The sequence below is a fragment of the Vipera berus genome (genome assembly GCF_964194415.1).
Source record: "Vipera berus genome assembly, chromosome: 3".
NCBI classification, from domain to species: Eukaryota; Metazoa; Chordata; class Lepidosauria; order Squamata; family Viperidae; genus Vipera; species Vipera berus.
Window position 1 is genome coordinate 7,573,570 of NC_138204.1, and position 16,791 is coordinate 7,590,360.

Genomic DNA, 16,791 nt, shown 5'->3' on the forward strand with positions numbered 1-16,791 from the left:
GGAGTAGGCAATCTTGGCTGTTTTTTATGACTCGTGGACTTCAACTCCCAGAATTCCTCAGCCAGCCATGCTGAGGGGAAAGAGAGAGGTTTCCAAGCTGAGCCATGCTGGCTCAGGAATTCTGGGAGCTGAAGTCCTTGAGTCATAAAAGAGCCAAGTTTGCCTACCCTGCACTAGAGGAGGTCATTAAAATTATTTACAAGGTTACTTCTTTAGGAACTAAACTGCTGGAATCTAAAACAACTAATTCAAAAAAGCCAACAGGAAAGAACCTTACATTTTTCATCTGCTTCTGTCTTTTGGAAGGTAAAATTAGATAACAAAATAATCTATTTCCTATGTTAACATCTCTGTTATGAAATCAATTAAGGTAACAGGAAAGAAATGAGAAACATTTTTCTTAATGTAATATGTCTAATTTAGCTGATGCTAGAAAAAATAGTATCTTTTGTAAATACTCTTGAAAACTATTTTGAATCTATAACCATCTATTACAACTAAACCACTTTAAATTAAACAATTCTTAAGAATGAAATATTCTTAATTTGGACTTTACTTTTACTGTTTGGACTTGTGTGTTTTGAAAAATAGATTATTTAGAATCTAGTTTTGTTGCACTTCAGTCTTTAAATAATTAACCTAGTATATACATAACAATATATGATATTTTCCATGGTGAGCTTAACATCAATAACAACATTTATTAAAAAGGCTAAAACAATTTCTGGTGGTAACTGTACATTAAAATTTTGTTTAGTCACAATCTTTCACTTTTCACATTCTGGACAAGCAGTGGTCATGTATCCTAGCAAAAGATGTTACATATGTGCATAAGCGTAGTCAGTAGCATATGCCTTTTTAAAAATATCAAACATGCAAAGAAACAAACATAAGTCCAAAATATCTGTATTACATCCAGAAATGCCAACTTTGCAACCAATATTTCTCATCCATAACTATGGCACCCTAAGGATACCTGCATACATGCAAATGCTTCTCTGGGATCAGTAAAGCAGCAGGGATTGCTTTTTCCTTCCAGTAACAGATTGCTGGGAAATACCAAACATGGCCTTGAGAATTCCAATGTTTGTTACAAATTTTTCTGGATGTGGTTGGAAAGAGGCTGTTTGGCACCGGAGACCACTGCCACCAGGAACACAGCTCTGGGTCGGGGTTCGGAGCAGCTCTGGGTGGGGGCTCAGCACGAGCCATGGCGTGGCAACTGCGGGGAGGGGAATCCCCACGGCATGTGGCTCCGAGCTGCAGGGGTGGGGTTGCAAAGGACGGGCGGTGATGCCGTAGCAAGACACCGGCATCGCTCCCAGTGACAGCACCTCTGAGTTCTGGCACCTTTTTTTTTTTTAGAAAAAAAGCACTGATGATGATGATGATGGTGATGATGATGATGATTCCCTAGAGGGATTTTTTTTCAGCTCTCTGTCCCTATGTTTTTGTATCAGTTTCTCTCCATCACTGTGGACAGCCCAATATATGTTCTCAGCTAAAGCTTGACTTAAGTAACTCAGACTTAATAGACTAACTTTCTGGTCATAATGTTATTTCCAATATAAATATTATTTGCTTTCATGCAATGACCTGCTTCAACAATTCTTTCTCACAACAGTTGTACTCCTTGCTCTGTGTTCCTCAACTTCAGCTGCTTTAAAATGGGCGGACTTCAACTCCCAAAATTCCCCAGCCAGCATGCTCCTGGGGAATTCTGGGAGATGAAATCCACATCATAAGGATGCTTAGGTTAAGAAAATGCTCTCCCGTTTATCTCCCGCTGCATTTTTTTTAATGAGCAAAGATACCCACTAACCAGCAAGAACTTTTTAAGGAGCTGACCTGCCTTTCATCATCAAAAACAAATCTGATATTACTCCATTTCTTGGTTAAGCAGTTGTGTCAGTTCCCTACAGAAATTTTGAGGATCTTCCCACTGGAATAGTCCACTTTTTCTCCGTTTAGATTGCCCTGTGGATAAAAAATCTGTGTCCCTGCTGTGAGGTGCAAGGGAGGAGCATATAAATGGTTTTAACTAAATACATTAAACGAAAATAAACCCAACACAGACCAGGGGACAAACAGCCTCCAAAGTGCTGTTATGGCACTTGTAGTAAAACTTTGTGTTTCCGTGGGGCAAATTGCAAAACAAGAAGAAAAGCGATGTGCGAAATGGGGTCCTTAAACCCTGTGAGGCAGGACTTTCTTTGCAATCTGCTGAAATCTGTCCAACGTAACAGCAAACACAACACAACGAGCTGGCCCAGAGCTACTGGGGAGCATTGCAAATATTAGCTCAGCATCGCGCAGCGGACAAACTCAACAAAGTGGGCCATTGCTGAGGCAGCTGGGAGACCCATGAATATGGATGAGCTCACTTAATAACATCTAAAGAAAAAGTTCCGGAAATCATAACGTCCCACTAAAACATAACAACCAATCTGTGGGTTGTTGTTTTTTCTCCAGGCGGATTGTGTGATACTATTTCCATGTGCCAAGCTGGAAACAAGTATAATGGCTGCAGGATGGTTTTCACTAAAGCGATAAGCCTGTGGCTGGACTATACCGCTAGGATCTTGGTGGCAGCGTTTAAACACAGCATTACAGATAGTCCTCAGCTTGCGAACACAATTGGGAGCAACATTTCCATTGCTAAGTAAGGCGGTTGATCAGCGAGTTGTGTCTAATTTTAGGATCTTTTTGCCCTGGTTTTTAAGTGAATCCCTGCAATGGTTAAGTGACTCATGCAGTCTTTGAGTGAATCCAGCTTCCCCCAATAATAATAATAATAATAATAATAATAATAATAATAATAATAATAATAATAATAATAATAATAATGATGATGATGATGATGATGATGATGATGATGATGATGATGATGATGATGATGATGATGATGATGGAAGGGACCTTGGAGGTCATCTAGTCCAAACCCCTGCTCAGGCAGGAAACCCGATACCATTTCAGACAAATGGCTGTCCAGTCTCTTGTTAAAAACTTCCAGTGTTGGAGCATTCACAACTTTTGGAGGCAGGTTGTTCCACTGGTTAATTGTTCTAACTGTCAGGAAGTTTCTCCTTAGTTCCAGGTTGCTTCTCTCCTTGATGAGTTTCCATCCGTTGCTTCTCGTCCTGCCTGCAGGCGCTTTGGAGAATGACTTTGCTGGTTGGAAGCTGACTGAGAAGGTCATAAATGGTGATCAAACGACCCTGGGATTCTGCAAGTACAGGTAGTCCTCGATTTACAACAGTTCATTTAGTGACTGTTCCAAGTTACAACGTCCCCGGAAAAAAGAGACTTATGACTGTTTTCCACATCCCATTAGAGCATCCCCCTGGTCACATCGTCAAACTTCCGATGCTTGACCATTGATTCATAGTTACGATGGTTGCAGTGTTCCCCGGGTCATGCGATCCCCTTTTGCGACCTTCTGACAAGCAAAGTCCATGGGGAAGTTACTAACTTAACAATTGCAGCGATTCACTTCACAGCTAGGGCAAGGAAGGTCGTAAAATAAATTTAATGAAATGAAATGAAATGAAAATGGGGCAAAATTGTATTGCAGTATCTGAGGGGCTGCCACAGGGCAGAGGGGGCCAGGTTGTTCACCAGAGCACCAGAGGGAAGGACGAGAAACAATGGTTGGAAACTGACCAAAGAGAGAAGAAATCTGAAATTAAAGAGAAAGTTCCTGACAGTGAGGACAATTAACTAGTGGAACAGCTTGCCACCAGAAATCACTGGAGATTTGTAAGAAGAGACTGGACAATCACCTATCTGAGACAGTGAGCAGGGAGCTTGAGCAGGGGGCTGGACTAGAAGATCCCCAAGGTCCCTTCCAGCTCTATTCTATTCTGTTCTGTTCTGTTCTGTTCTATTCTATTCTATTCTATTCTATTCTATTCTATTCTATTCTATTCTATTCTATTCTATTCTATTCTATTCTATTCTATTCTATTCTATTCTATTCTATTCTATTCTATTCTATTCTATATTCTATTCCATTCCGTTCCATTCCGTTCCATTCTATATTCTGTTCTATTCTATTCTATTCTATTCTATCTATTCTATTCTATTCTATTCTATTCTATTCTATTCTATTCTATTCTATTCTATTCTATTCTATTCTATTCCATTCCATTGATATTCCATTTATTCTATTCTATTCTATTCCATTCTATTCTACAATCTGTTTATTCTATTCTATTCTATTCTATTCTATTCTATTCTATTCTATTCTATTCTATTCTATTCTATTCTATTCTATTCTATTCTATTCTATTCTATTCTATTCTATTCTCTATTCTATTCCATTCTATTCTACAATCTGTTTATTCTATTCTATTCTATTCTATTCTATTCTATTCTATTCTATTCTATTCTATTCTATTCTATTCTATTCTATTCTATTCTATTCTATTCTATTCTATTCTATTCTATTCTATTCTATTCTATTCTATTCCATTCCATTCTATTCTATTCATTCTATTCTATTCTATTCCATTCTATTCTACAATCTGTTTATTCTATTCTATTCTATTCTATTCTATTCTATTCTATTCTATTCTATTCTATTCTATTCTATTCTATTCTATTCTATTCTATTCTATTCTATTCTATTCTATTCTATTCTATTCTATTTCCCATCTTCTATTCTATTCCATTCTATTCTACAATCTGTTTATTCTATTCTATTCTATTCTATTCTATTCTATTCTATTCTATTCTATTCTATTCTATTCTATTCTATTCTATTCTATTCTATTCTATTCTATTCTATTCCATTCTATCTATTCTATTCCATTCTTCCTTCATATTTTCTATTCTATTCTATTCTATTCTATTCTATTCTATTCTATTCTATTCTATTCTATTCTATTCTATTCTATTCTATTCTATTCTATTCTATTCTATTCTATCTATTCTATTCTATTTCTATTCTATTCTATTCTAATTCTTATTTATATTCTATTCTATTCTGTTCTGTTCTGTTCTGTTCTATTCTATTCTATATTCTATTCTATTCTATTCTGTTCTGTTATATTCTATTCTATTCTAATTCTAATTCTCTATTCTATTCTATTCTATTCTATTCTATTCTATTCTATTCTATTCTATTCTATTCTATTCTATTCTATTCTTATTCCATTCCATTGTATTCAATTCCATTCTATTCTATTCTACAATCTGTTTATTCTATTCTATTCTATTCTATTCTATTCTATTCTATTCTATTCTATTCTATTCTATTCTATTCTATTCTATTCTATTCTATTCTATTCTATTCTATTCTATTCTATTCTATTCTATTCTATTCTATTCCATATTCTTCATTCCATTCATATCTATTCTATTCTATTCTATTCTATTCTATTCTATTCTATTCTATTCTATTCTATTCTATTCTATTCTATTCTATTCTATTCTATTCTATTCTATTCTATTCTATTCTATTCTATTCTATTCTATTCTATTCTATTCACGTAGCCATAGAAATTTTGGGCTCAGTTGAGTTCATATGTCGATTCTGTGCATTCTAAATACACGGCGGTTGCCAAATAACTGAATTTTGATCATGGGATCATGGGGATGCTGTTACAGTTGGAAATGTGAGAACCAGTCCCAAGTCCCCCTTTTTCCAGTGCTGTTGTACCTTTGATAGGTCGCTAAATGAATGGTAGTAACTCAAGGACTTGCCTGCATTCTTCAACTTTAACCTTGTTCAGTTTTCAGTTTAACATGTTCCATTTGTTCTTTGCATTTGTGCATGACTGGGTAGATTGCGAGTCAAGAAAGAGGTAAAATGGCATTGTAATGTTTGAATGGCTAATTTGAAGGGAACTCAGGCGTGCTGACACCTCCAGTGACACCTCTGCATGCCCAAGTCCATTAAAAAGAGCCAAAATAACAGCTGGGCTCCACAGACCTTCAGAAACTTCCAACTGGCTCTGGAATTAGCATAATTTGCAAATGAATAAGCCCATTCGGAAACGATTTGTAAAGGTGGCATTTTGCGGCCCCTTCCATCTGTTGCCGCCTGACCCCCTGTGAACTGTAAGCCACCCTTTCAGAAATGTTCTCCTGGAAGACGAAGGGAAGCCCCCAAAATCATCTTAATAGTTGCAGAAATGGACTGACAGTCACAGCATGGAATTTAAAGGAGAATAATAGCACATAGCTTTCCATTTAATACCCAGCAGCCAAATGCTTTGGATTCATTGCTGTGTGAAGGATCTGGTATAATTGTGGATTGCACACCAAATTTCTCTCTCTCTCTTTCTCTCTCTCATCTATTTATCTATCTCTCTCATCTATCTATATGTATTATCTCTATCATCTATCTATCTTTATCATCTATCTCTATCATCTACAGTATTTCTATCATCTATCTATAGCTATCTATATCTATTTATCATCTACCGTATCTATCTATATCATCTATCTATCTCTCATCTATCTTTAGCTATCTATCTATCTATCATCCATCTGTCTATCATCTATCTGTATCTATCTATCCATCTATCTATCTATCTATCTATCTATCTATCTATCTATCTATCTATCTATCATCTATCTATCTATCTATCTATCTATCTATCTATCTATCTATCTATCATCTATCTATCTATCTATCTATCTATCTATCTATCTATCTATCTATCTATCTATCTATCATCTTCCAGTAATGTTTATTAAGCAAATTCTGCCCTGGTATAGTGTCCTGCGGTCACATGATTGTTATTTGCAACTTCCTTCTGGCTTCTCCATTGTCTGTGCTTTGACAAATCCTTGAAAAAAGTATGCATGTAAAATTAAGTCTATACATTCTTTCTCATAGTTTCCTACTATTATGCCTAACGAAAACAATTCTGGATTAAAGTCTATATGTTTTTTAAATTATTTTCTCTAACCGTATGTGTATTTTTGACCAAAATCTTTTAGCTCTAGGGCATGTCTACCAGATGTGATAGTTAGTACCTGGTTTTTGTTTACATTTCCAACACTTGCTAGACATATTTTTAAACATTTTTGCTAAACTCACCAGTGTTAAATGTCATCTGTAAAACACTTTACATGTATTAACTGCAGCAAGAATAGTATTTGCTCAATAGTGGAAAATGGAAATCTACCAATGGAGGAAGAATTAATTAAGAAAATCTTAGATTGTGCAGACATGGACAGGTCGTCATTGAAGATAAAAGAGAAAGAAATGTATGAATGTGAGAAAATAACAGAATTTGTAAGGAACTTTGGAGTATCTAGTCTGTAACCCTGCTCAGGCAGGAAACCCTATACCAGGGGTAGGCAACCTTGGCTCTTTTATGACTCGTGGACTTCAACTCCCAGAATTCTTGAGCCAGCCATGCTGAGGGGAAAGCAAGAGGTTTCCAAGCTGAGCCATGCTGGCTCAGGAATTCTGGGATTTGAAGTCCACGAGTCATAAAAGAGCCAAGGTTGCCTATCCCTGCCCTATACCATTTCAGACAAAGTGCTGTCCAATCTCTTCTTGAAAACCTTCAGTGATGGAGCACCCACAACTACTGAAGGCAAAACATTCCACTGATCAGTTGTTCTCCCTGTCACAGAATGTTGATAGTACTGTTGTGTACTGGGTTCGTTGCGCAGGAATGAAGATGAGTGAGTTCAGCAAAGATCATGGTTTATTGCTTGCAGGATCTGAACTAGAGAACTGGGCTGCAGATGCAGCAATGTATACCCCTGGCCCCTAGGTGGCAGCCAATAGGTTTGAAGCAACCTATTGCTGCCTAGGGGCAGCCAATAGCAGCGCTGGAGACGGGTTGTCTGAGGAGCTAGGAGCCGTTAGCTAGCTCCCAGCTTAAACAGCCTAGCAGCCGTTACCATGTGGTGTTACATGCAAGCCCAATACATTACACCCCTCCCCCCTTAGAATGAACAACACTATAGCAACAACAGAAGGTAATTACAGCAATACAATTTACAAAAGACTTAACACTGGTGTGAATAGGTTCCACTTAGCAGCACAATAAAATACTTTACAACATTATAGCTCCATTGTTTGTGATATAATCTTGTTGGACAGCAGTTAACACAATGTACATACAACATTATACCTTTATTACTTCAGCACATAATCTTGCAGATAAGCAGGAGGTTTGCGTGCCCTTGTGGAACGCCTGGGGGACCCAGGCACTTCCTGGCCTACCAGTTTGCCCAACGGGTTCGGTAGGCCAGTGTCTCTTAGTTCAATTGATTCAGGCTGGCTTGGTGTTCTCTGGCTGGCCTTTCCAGGTTGGCCCACCCCAGAGTCAGTTTGCTCAGCAGAGTTAGCACAGCGGCTGTAAAAGTCTGGTTGGCTTTCTCCATCAGGGGACCCACGTTGCACTTCCGAGGAAGGAATGCGTGGTAGAAGTTGAGGAGGCCCAAGAATGCTTGCAGCTCTCCCTTGGTTTTAGGGCTAGGTGCCATTTGAATGGCCTTCACTTTGGACTCATCTGGGTGGATGCCATCAGCATTGATGCAAAACCCCAGAAATTCGGTTGAGGGAACCCCAATACTGCACTTGCTTTTCTTTAGTTTGAGGCCTGCTTCCTGCAGCCTCTGCAGTACAGCTCTGAGCCTCCTTGCTAACTCCTCTATGGATTCTCCGGCAATAAGCACATCATCAAAATAAGGGCAAACCCCCGGAATGCCCTTGAGTGTGCGCTCCTTGATTCCCTGGAAAATGCCCAGGGCTACACTGACCCCAAATTGCAGGCACTTAACTTTGAATGCCCCCCTGTGGGTCACAATTGTTTGTGCTGCGGCCGTGGCCTCATCAACAGGTAGTTGCTGATAGGCCTGTGCCAAATCTAACTTGGCAAAGATTGTGCCACCCTGCAAGGATACCAGGATGTGGCTCACTACTGGGACTGGATATGCGTATTGTTTAAGGGCCTTGTTAATTGTGCATTTATAGTCTGCACAGATCCTGACTTCCCCATTGGCTTTAAGGGGTGTTACACTGAGGGTTTCCCACTCCCCACCATCTACTGTTTGCAAAACACCCTGTTGAACAAGCTTGTCTAGTTCCATGTCTATTTTGTGCTTGAGGGCAAAGGGAACCCTGCGAGGCTTAATCCTGATGGGAACTACGTTTGGGTCTAGTTTGAATTTGATAGGCGGGCCTGTGTAAGTTCCTAGAGCAGAATCAAAAACGTCTGTGAATTCCTTGCAGACTGTCGCTAGACTCGCAACTTGTGTCTGGTTGATTCCGGTGACTTGGATGCCTAGTGCATCGAACCAATCAAGCCCAATTAGGCTCGTTCTCTGGCTTTCTACTACAACAACATCCAGGTGCCCTGAAAACCCCTTAAATTTAATGGACAAGGTGGCTTCACCCTTGACTGTGACCTTTGCATTCTGAAAATCTGTTAAAATTATGTAAGAGGGCCTCAGCGTGGCCCCTCCAGTACTGCGACTACACACGAAATTAAATGTGTCCAGAGAAATAATGGAAACGGCGGAGCCTGTGTCAAGCTCCATCATACAGGGGACCCCTTGCAGCTCCACCTGAAGTCTATATTTGGGTTTAAGGGGGCATTGGGCCCTGGTGCAACAGACATTTCTGTGGCTTGAGCAAAACCCCACGCAGAACGGCCCTGGGGCCCCGGCACCTCTCCTGTTCGGATCGTCCAACTGGTGATGAGATGGCCAGTCCCTCTGGCGACCTCTGCAAACTGCTGTGATATGGCCAGTTTTCCCGCAGGCCCGGCACGTGGCTGTCCAGAACCTGCAGTCCAAGCGTTGGTGGTGGCTGCCACAACTTGGACATCTAGGCAAGGGATCTATGTTGTAATTAGTCTCTTGCTGCTTGCTGCTGCAGTGCTGTGGGTCGGGCTGTCTGTGCAGCTTGTCGACTTTGGCGTCTTCTTTTGATTCCTTGGTGAGTTCAGCATCCTCGTGGTGGACAGCTTCTTCGTGTTGCATCGTTTTGGCAGGCCAGATCATTCGGATGGCTCCACCGGCAGCTTCATCTGCCATGACTTCGTTCTGGGCATCTGCGAATGACAGGACCTCTCTGGCAAAAAGTTTCTGCTGCAGCTCTCGGTTGCGGAGGCTGCAGACGAGCCGCTCGAAGTCGCTCTTCGAGGTCTGAAAATCGACACAGGTGTGCAGCCTGCCTCAAGGCCACGACGTATTCTGATGCGGTCTCTCCCGGCTGCTGTATTTGTTGTTCGAAGGCATAGCGCCATGCAATCACTGACATCTTCGGTTGGAAGTGTTCTCCGAGCTTCTTCTTCAGTTTGGCCATAGGAGACGGATTCCAACGGCGTGGGTGCGAACAGGTTTTCAGCCAGATCGAACATTGCTGGGCTGCACACACAGAGCAGCATGGTGGCCTTCAGTCCGTCCTCTGCGACCTGGTTCGCCCGAAGGTAGTTCTTGACCTAGGAAAAGGTACAAGGGCCATCCTTCTGGTTTCTTGATGTCGAATTCTTGCAGCCTTCCGACCTTGGGCATTCTGCTGGTCTTCGTGGCTGGCTTCTGTGTCTTTGAATCCTGCATCTCTGTTGCTCAGGGGCTGGTCCTCTGAGCGCATGGTCGCTAGCGTGGCTTGCTAGCCGACCATAGGGGGAGGGGGGAGTGTTTTTCCCACCAGGTGTGTGCTGCCTCTCCCTAGCAACTTTCAGCTCCAACAGAGAAGCAGGATCCCATCCTCATCGCCAGTGTTGTGTACTGGGTTGGTTGCGCAGGAATGAAGATGAGACGAGTGAGTTCAGCAAAGATCATGGTTTATTGCTTGCAGGATCTGAACTAGAGAACTGGGCTGCAGATGCAGCAATAGGTTTGAAGCAACCTATTGCCGCCTAGAGGAAGCCAATAGCAGCGCTGGAGATGGGTTGTCTGAGGAGCTGGGAGCCGTTAGCTAGCTCCCAGCTTAAACAGCCTACCAGCCGTTACCACGTGGTGTTACACACAAGCCTAATACATTACAAGTACATTCGTTGGTTTCTTGATTGAAAAAATATGTGAAATAGCCTAAGCTCTATGATTTGGCTTCTGTCTTTCTGGTGTTATTTAAAGGATTCGGCTGCGAAAATGCTACTAATGGTGTTATTTTCTACCCCATGTCTTCCCATGGCTGTGAAAGAAACACAGATATTGTAGATGATGAACATCTTTTCCAACTAAAATATTCTATTAAAAGGCTTGTTTGTGACTGTGAAGCAATTGGAAAGGGGTACCATTTTGGTGGGAAAGCAACAGTAAGTGTGCGCCTCAGTAGAGTCATGCTGGCTACATGACCACCGAAATGTGTCATGCTGGTCACATGACCACGGAAAATACTGCCTTCCTTGGCCAGGAAATGGAGATGAGCAGCACCCCCTAGAGTTGGGCATGAGTGGGCAGGGGAAACCTTTCCCTTTTAACCTTTGTGACTGCAGGTCCCTTCATCAGATGCAGGTTAGATTGCAACTATCTTATCAAAACTGTTGTTGTTGTTAGCTGCAAAGTCGTGTCCGACCCATCGTGACCCCATGGACCACGTTCCTCCAGGCCTTCCTGTCCTCTACCATCTTCTGGAGTCCATTTAGGCTCACACCTACTGCTTCAGTGACTCCATCCAGCCACCTCATTCTCTGTCGTCCCCTTCTTCTCTTTCCCTCAACCTTTCCCAGCATTAGGCTCTTCTCCAGTGAGTCCTTCCTTCTCATGAGGTGGCCAAAGGATTTGAGCTTCAACTTCAGGATCTGGCCTTCTAAAGAGCAGTCAGGGTTGATCTCCTCTAGGACTGACCGGTTTGATCGCCTTGCAGTCCAAGGGACTCACAGGAGTCTTCTCCAGCACCATAGTTCAAAGGCCTCAATTCTTTGGTGCTCAGCCTTTCTTATGGCCCAACTTTCACAGCTGTACATTGCAACTGGGAAGATCATAGCCTTGACTATACGCACTTTCGCTGGCATCAAAACTGGAATGTGTTAAAATCCCTTGTGTCTGTTGACACCTTCGGAGATTGCTCAAACCTTTTGATGTATGTGAGGGAGGCAGTTTCTCGCTCAATGGGACCTGGTTACATCTTCCTTTTCCAAAACAATCACTTTGAGGTCTGCCATGGAGCGTCCTCAGAGACTGAGAGGCTGTGATGTTACTTAGTCCTTGTTTTGAGCTGGATGTCAAAAACTTGTTTCCATTTATTTTTTTGTGCACATTTTTCCCAAGTAGATCCCAGATGTTTCTGGAAGATAATAGCATAGATCCACGTTTCTCAACCTTGGGAACTTTAAGATGGGTGGGCTTCAACAATGCATTTTATGAAGGGACCAACTAGGATGCTCTTTGGAGAAACTACCAGGGAAAAACAGAAGGCAAACTTCTTTTGAGGGCGTGGTGGTGTGGGAAGAATGCAGAGAAAGGAATGTTTTGGGAAATATTAAAAAGGCAGAATATATTTCCCCAAAGGAATAATGGAGAAGATCTTTAAAAAAAACAACAGAAACCAGCCCCCAGAAATCAGCCCAGCCCCTAGGCCAGGGGTGTCAAACTGCCGGCCCGCGGGCTGGACACATCACAACGAAACCGCGCCCACCCCATTGCCGGCAAAAGAGAAAAAGCTCCAATACGTCACGCAATGTCACGTGACGTCGCGAGTTTGACATGCCTGTCCTAGGCAGAGGGCAGCTTTTAGAAATGCAAATTCAATAATCCTTTCAGAAAGGTTGGCGCCTTCCAGCTAGAAACTGAAGAAATTAGGAAGACAAAGACCCTTAAAATCTACATACCTATCCAAACTCTAAGACAGGACATAATAGGATTGACCCACCAATACCAAAAGGGCAGACTCAGATTCAGGTCAAAGTACATGACACAGGAAATACAAAGCCTCAAACAGGAACAGGAAACGACCTCAAGAGCCCCAGAAGGTATAAAAGCCCACCACTCCCTGCTCCATGTGGTCACTTTATTTCTAGAGCCATCTTTCTAACTGGCTCTCCTCTTCAATAAACTACAATCTTTTTTCTAAAGCAGTCTCCATTTTGATTATTCCCAGCTTGGGCTGGACCCTGATGAAGATTTTTCTTTCAACAATGGAAAAAGGTCCTCATCAATAAGAACTATAGATTTGGCTATGAAGACCAATAAAATGAACATAAATGGTCATTAAAGTGTTTGAGTTCTCCAAAAGGAAGAATTGGAGAAAGGCGCAGAGAAGTCCTTAACACTCGGTCAAGGTTTAAAGCAGTGATGGCGAACCTTTTAGAGACGGAGTGCCCAAACTGCAACCCAAAACCCACTCATTTATTACAAAGTGCCAGGGTCACATCAGCATCGTGGTGCCCTCAGGGCGGGGGGGGCAGGGAGGCACCTCTGAATGCCGCCTCTGGCATACAAAAGCCAGGGGGCGCAAAAATGGGCCACCGTGCTGCAAGGCGCAAAAATGGCTGCCGCGGGGTGCAGATACAAGGCGCTGCACCACGCAAGAACGGGGCAGGACGAGTATCACGCAGGCACTATCCCCACCCCATTTGCAGCCTGTGTATGCTCACGGGCCCGTGCGTGCATGCACGCATGTAAAATGCTTCCCCCCTCCCTTTTCTTCCAGTCCACCAATCGACAATGGTTGGTGACCTCTGCTCTACCACCTCTATTGGAGCTTGCTAGTTGGTCGCTTCGCCTCCTTTGTGCTGGGAGGGGCTCCTGCGGTGGTGGGGGCCTGATGGACCTGCTTCTGGCGGCAGTGGCACATGTGCCAACAGAGAGGGCTCTGTTGTGATGCAGGGTCAGCCTGTGGGTTCGGCATTTGGGTCGGATGATTCAGAGGAGGAGGAGGGGGGTGTTGGAGAGCTTGCTGATGAGAGCCCTCAACCAGGCCCCTCCCACCTGGTCACGACGCAGACCCAGCTGTGTGAGCCTGACAGCGTGGATGAAGATGACCCACAGCTGGCCCTGTTCAAGGACGCCCGACGCAGGAGGCAGTCAATCAGGAGTAAACAGAGGAAGGCAATGGGGCACCTCAGAAGGAGGCAGAGAGAAGCCACGCCCTGAACTGTATAAAAGGGGAATGCATGGGAGGGCTGGTTTGCTGAAGGCAACCGCTTGAATAGCTCCTGTTTCATGGTTCGTGTCTTGTTCTGTTTGCTTTTGTGTCCATAAATTTGGCAGGCTTAGTTCCAGCCTCTTGCCTTCTTGTAAAATTGGGTTGTCTCTGCCTTTTCTGCAGGGCCGGTAGCAGGCTGGTACAGAACAGGCTCTGAGTGCCACCTCTGGCACGCCTGCCATAGGTTCACCACCACTGGTTTCAAGCTATGAAGTCCTCAAGTAAATGTCAATCCAAGATAGAGTTGTGAACTTAAAACAACTTGGGCGTTAACTTTAGACGCCATCTTTTTTCATGGATGGAGAAATGTTTACGTTCCTGATCCTGGGAAACACAAAAGCCATAGGCGATTGGACTGACCCACCCAAGCATCTTTGCTTATCGCAAAGCAGGGCAATAATGCACTAGTCTCTATGTAAACCAGGCCAGACCCAAAAAATTGGTCAGCTTGCTAAATGTAGGGGTACATTGGCTGAGTGATTAAGATACTGAGCTTCTCAGCTGGGGAGCTGACAACCCGGGTTCGAGACCCGATCACCACACAATGGGTTGAGCTCCCGTAATGTGCCTCAGCTCCTGCCCACCTGGCAGTTTGAAAGCATGCAAATGCAAATAGATAAATAAGTACCACTTTGGTGAGAAGGTAGCAGCATTCTGTGCTCCTTTGGCATGTAGCCATGCTGGTCACATGACCAAGGAAATTGTTGTTGGACAAGGTTGGCTTCCCTGGTCAAATCATTTAGAATTTAGAATAACAGAGTTGGAAGGGACCTTGGAGGTCATCTAGTCCAACCCTCTACCCAAGCAGGAGACCTTACACCATTTCTGACCAATGGCAGTCCAGTCTCTTCTTGAAAGCTTCCAGTGATGAAGCTCCCACAACTTCTGAAGGCAATCTGTTCCAGTGGTTGATTGTTCTCACTGTCAGAAAATTTCTCCTTATTTCTAGGTTGTCTCTCTCCTCGGTCAATTTCCATCCTTTATTCCTTGTCTGGCCTTCAGGTGTTTTGGAAAATAGGTTGACCCCCTCCTCTCTGTGACAGCCCCTCAAATATTAGGACCCTGCTATCAAGTCTCCCATGGACCTTCTCCTCACTAGACTAGCCATGCCCATTTCCTGTAGCCTTTCTTCATATGTTTTAGCCTCCAGTCCCCTAATCATCTTGGTTGCTCTTCTCTGCGCTTTTTCTAGAGTGTCGACATCTTTTTCTTAGTGTGGAGAAAGAAATGGAGATGAGCACGGTGTCCTATACCTAGAGTCAGACACAACTGTCAGGGAGACCATTGCTAAACATAAAATCAAATAATTTTGTGCAGTATTCCCTAGTGGTCACCAGGCAGTTAACGTTATAGCTCCCAAGGGACATAAAAATCCGTTGAAACGCTGCCAATCCCCAGAAGAAGAAAAACCAAAATTCATTGCGAGATTAATCTTTATTAAGCCTCACCAAAATAACACAAACAGCTACGCAAGCTTTTGAGCTCACGACAATATTTCATCAGAGAAGATTTACCAAGAACAGGGGCAAAAAGAGAGCAAGGAAAATCCTCCAGTGACATTTTAAAATTCCTGCAGGCTAAGCAGTGATTGTAAATGTGACGTGTAACCTGGGAACATGCACATTCTCCAAGCATCTGACTCAGTTCTAAAATTAACAACAGGTAAATTAGGCTTTAGAATCAGTAAGTCTGACTTCCTGTGGAACAAACAAAATGTATTTTGGAACTGAATGAATCTCCAGGTTTTCAGTTATGGGGTTCCAAAGGAATCAAAGTAAAATTTGCACCGACAAATCATGTCTAGATATCTTCCAGTACAGGTAGTCCTTGAGTTACAACCATTCGTTAAGTGAATGTTTCAATGGCACTGAAAAAAAGTGACTTATGACTGTTTTTCACATTCAAGACCATTGCAGCATCCCTGTGGTCACGTGATCAAAATTCAGACACTTGGCAACTGACTCATATTTATGACGGTTGCAGTGTCCCGGGGGTCATGTGATCACCTTTTGTGACCTTCTGACAAGCAACGTCAGTGGGGAAGCCAGATTCAATTAACAACTGCAGTTGATTTGCTTAACAACGGTGGCAAGAAAGGTCGTAAAATAGGACAAAACTGAGTTAGTAATGGAAATTGGGGCCTCAGTTGTGGCCGTGGATCAAGGACTACCGCCACAGTAGTGTCTCTTTTTGGAGCATATCGTGAATTTGCCAGCTTGAAGCTGGGTTGTAAGTAGCTCTGGGGAGGTCCAAATGGCCCCTAACTCATAAGTCGAGGATTACTCCTATTTTGCAGGAACCTAGAGGTGGAAAGAGAATTGGGGACATTTCATGATCCTCTGTGTCACTTTTGAAGCAATCACGAAAGAAACGTAGCTAATTTGTATTGACAAATCCTTGTGAATTTCAGCAGGAATGGAAAAAAAATATACATAGTGGGCAGTGTTTTACCAGTGATCTATGGCAGCGTTTCAGGGAGCAGACCAAAGCAGTAAATCGAAAGGGGGGGGGGTAATGGTTTTTAAAGGGGCGGGGGTGGATTGGCCTTTTCACATACACCCCCTTAAGATCCTCTTTGCATTCTTCCAAGGGGCAGGTTGCAAAATGGGCAGCAGTTTTTGCATTGCTCGGTGTCAGACAAGTTTGAAAGGAGGGCTGCATGAAATTAGCTGAGGGCTGGAGGTGACCCCATGCCTGATCCTAAAGTACAATGCAGGTTGGAC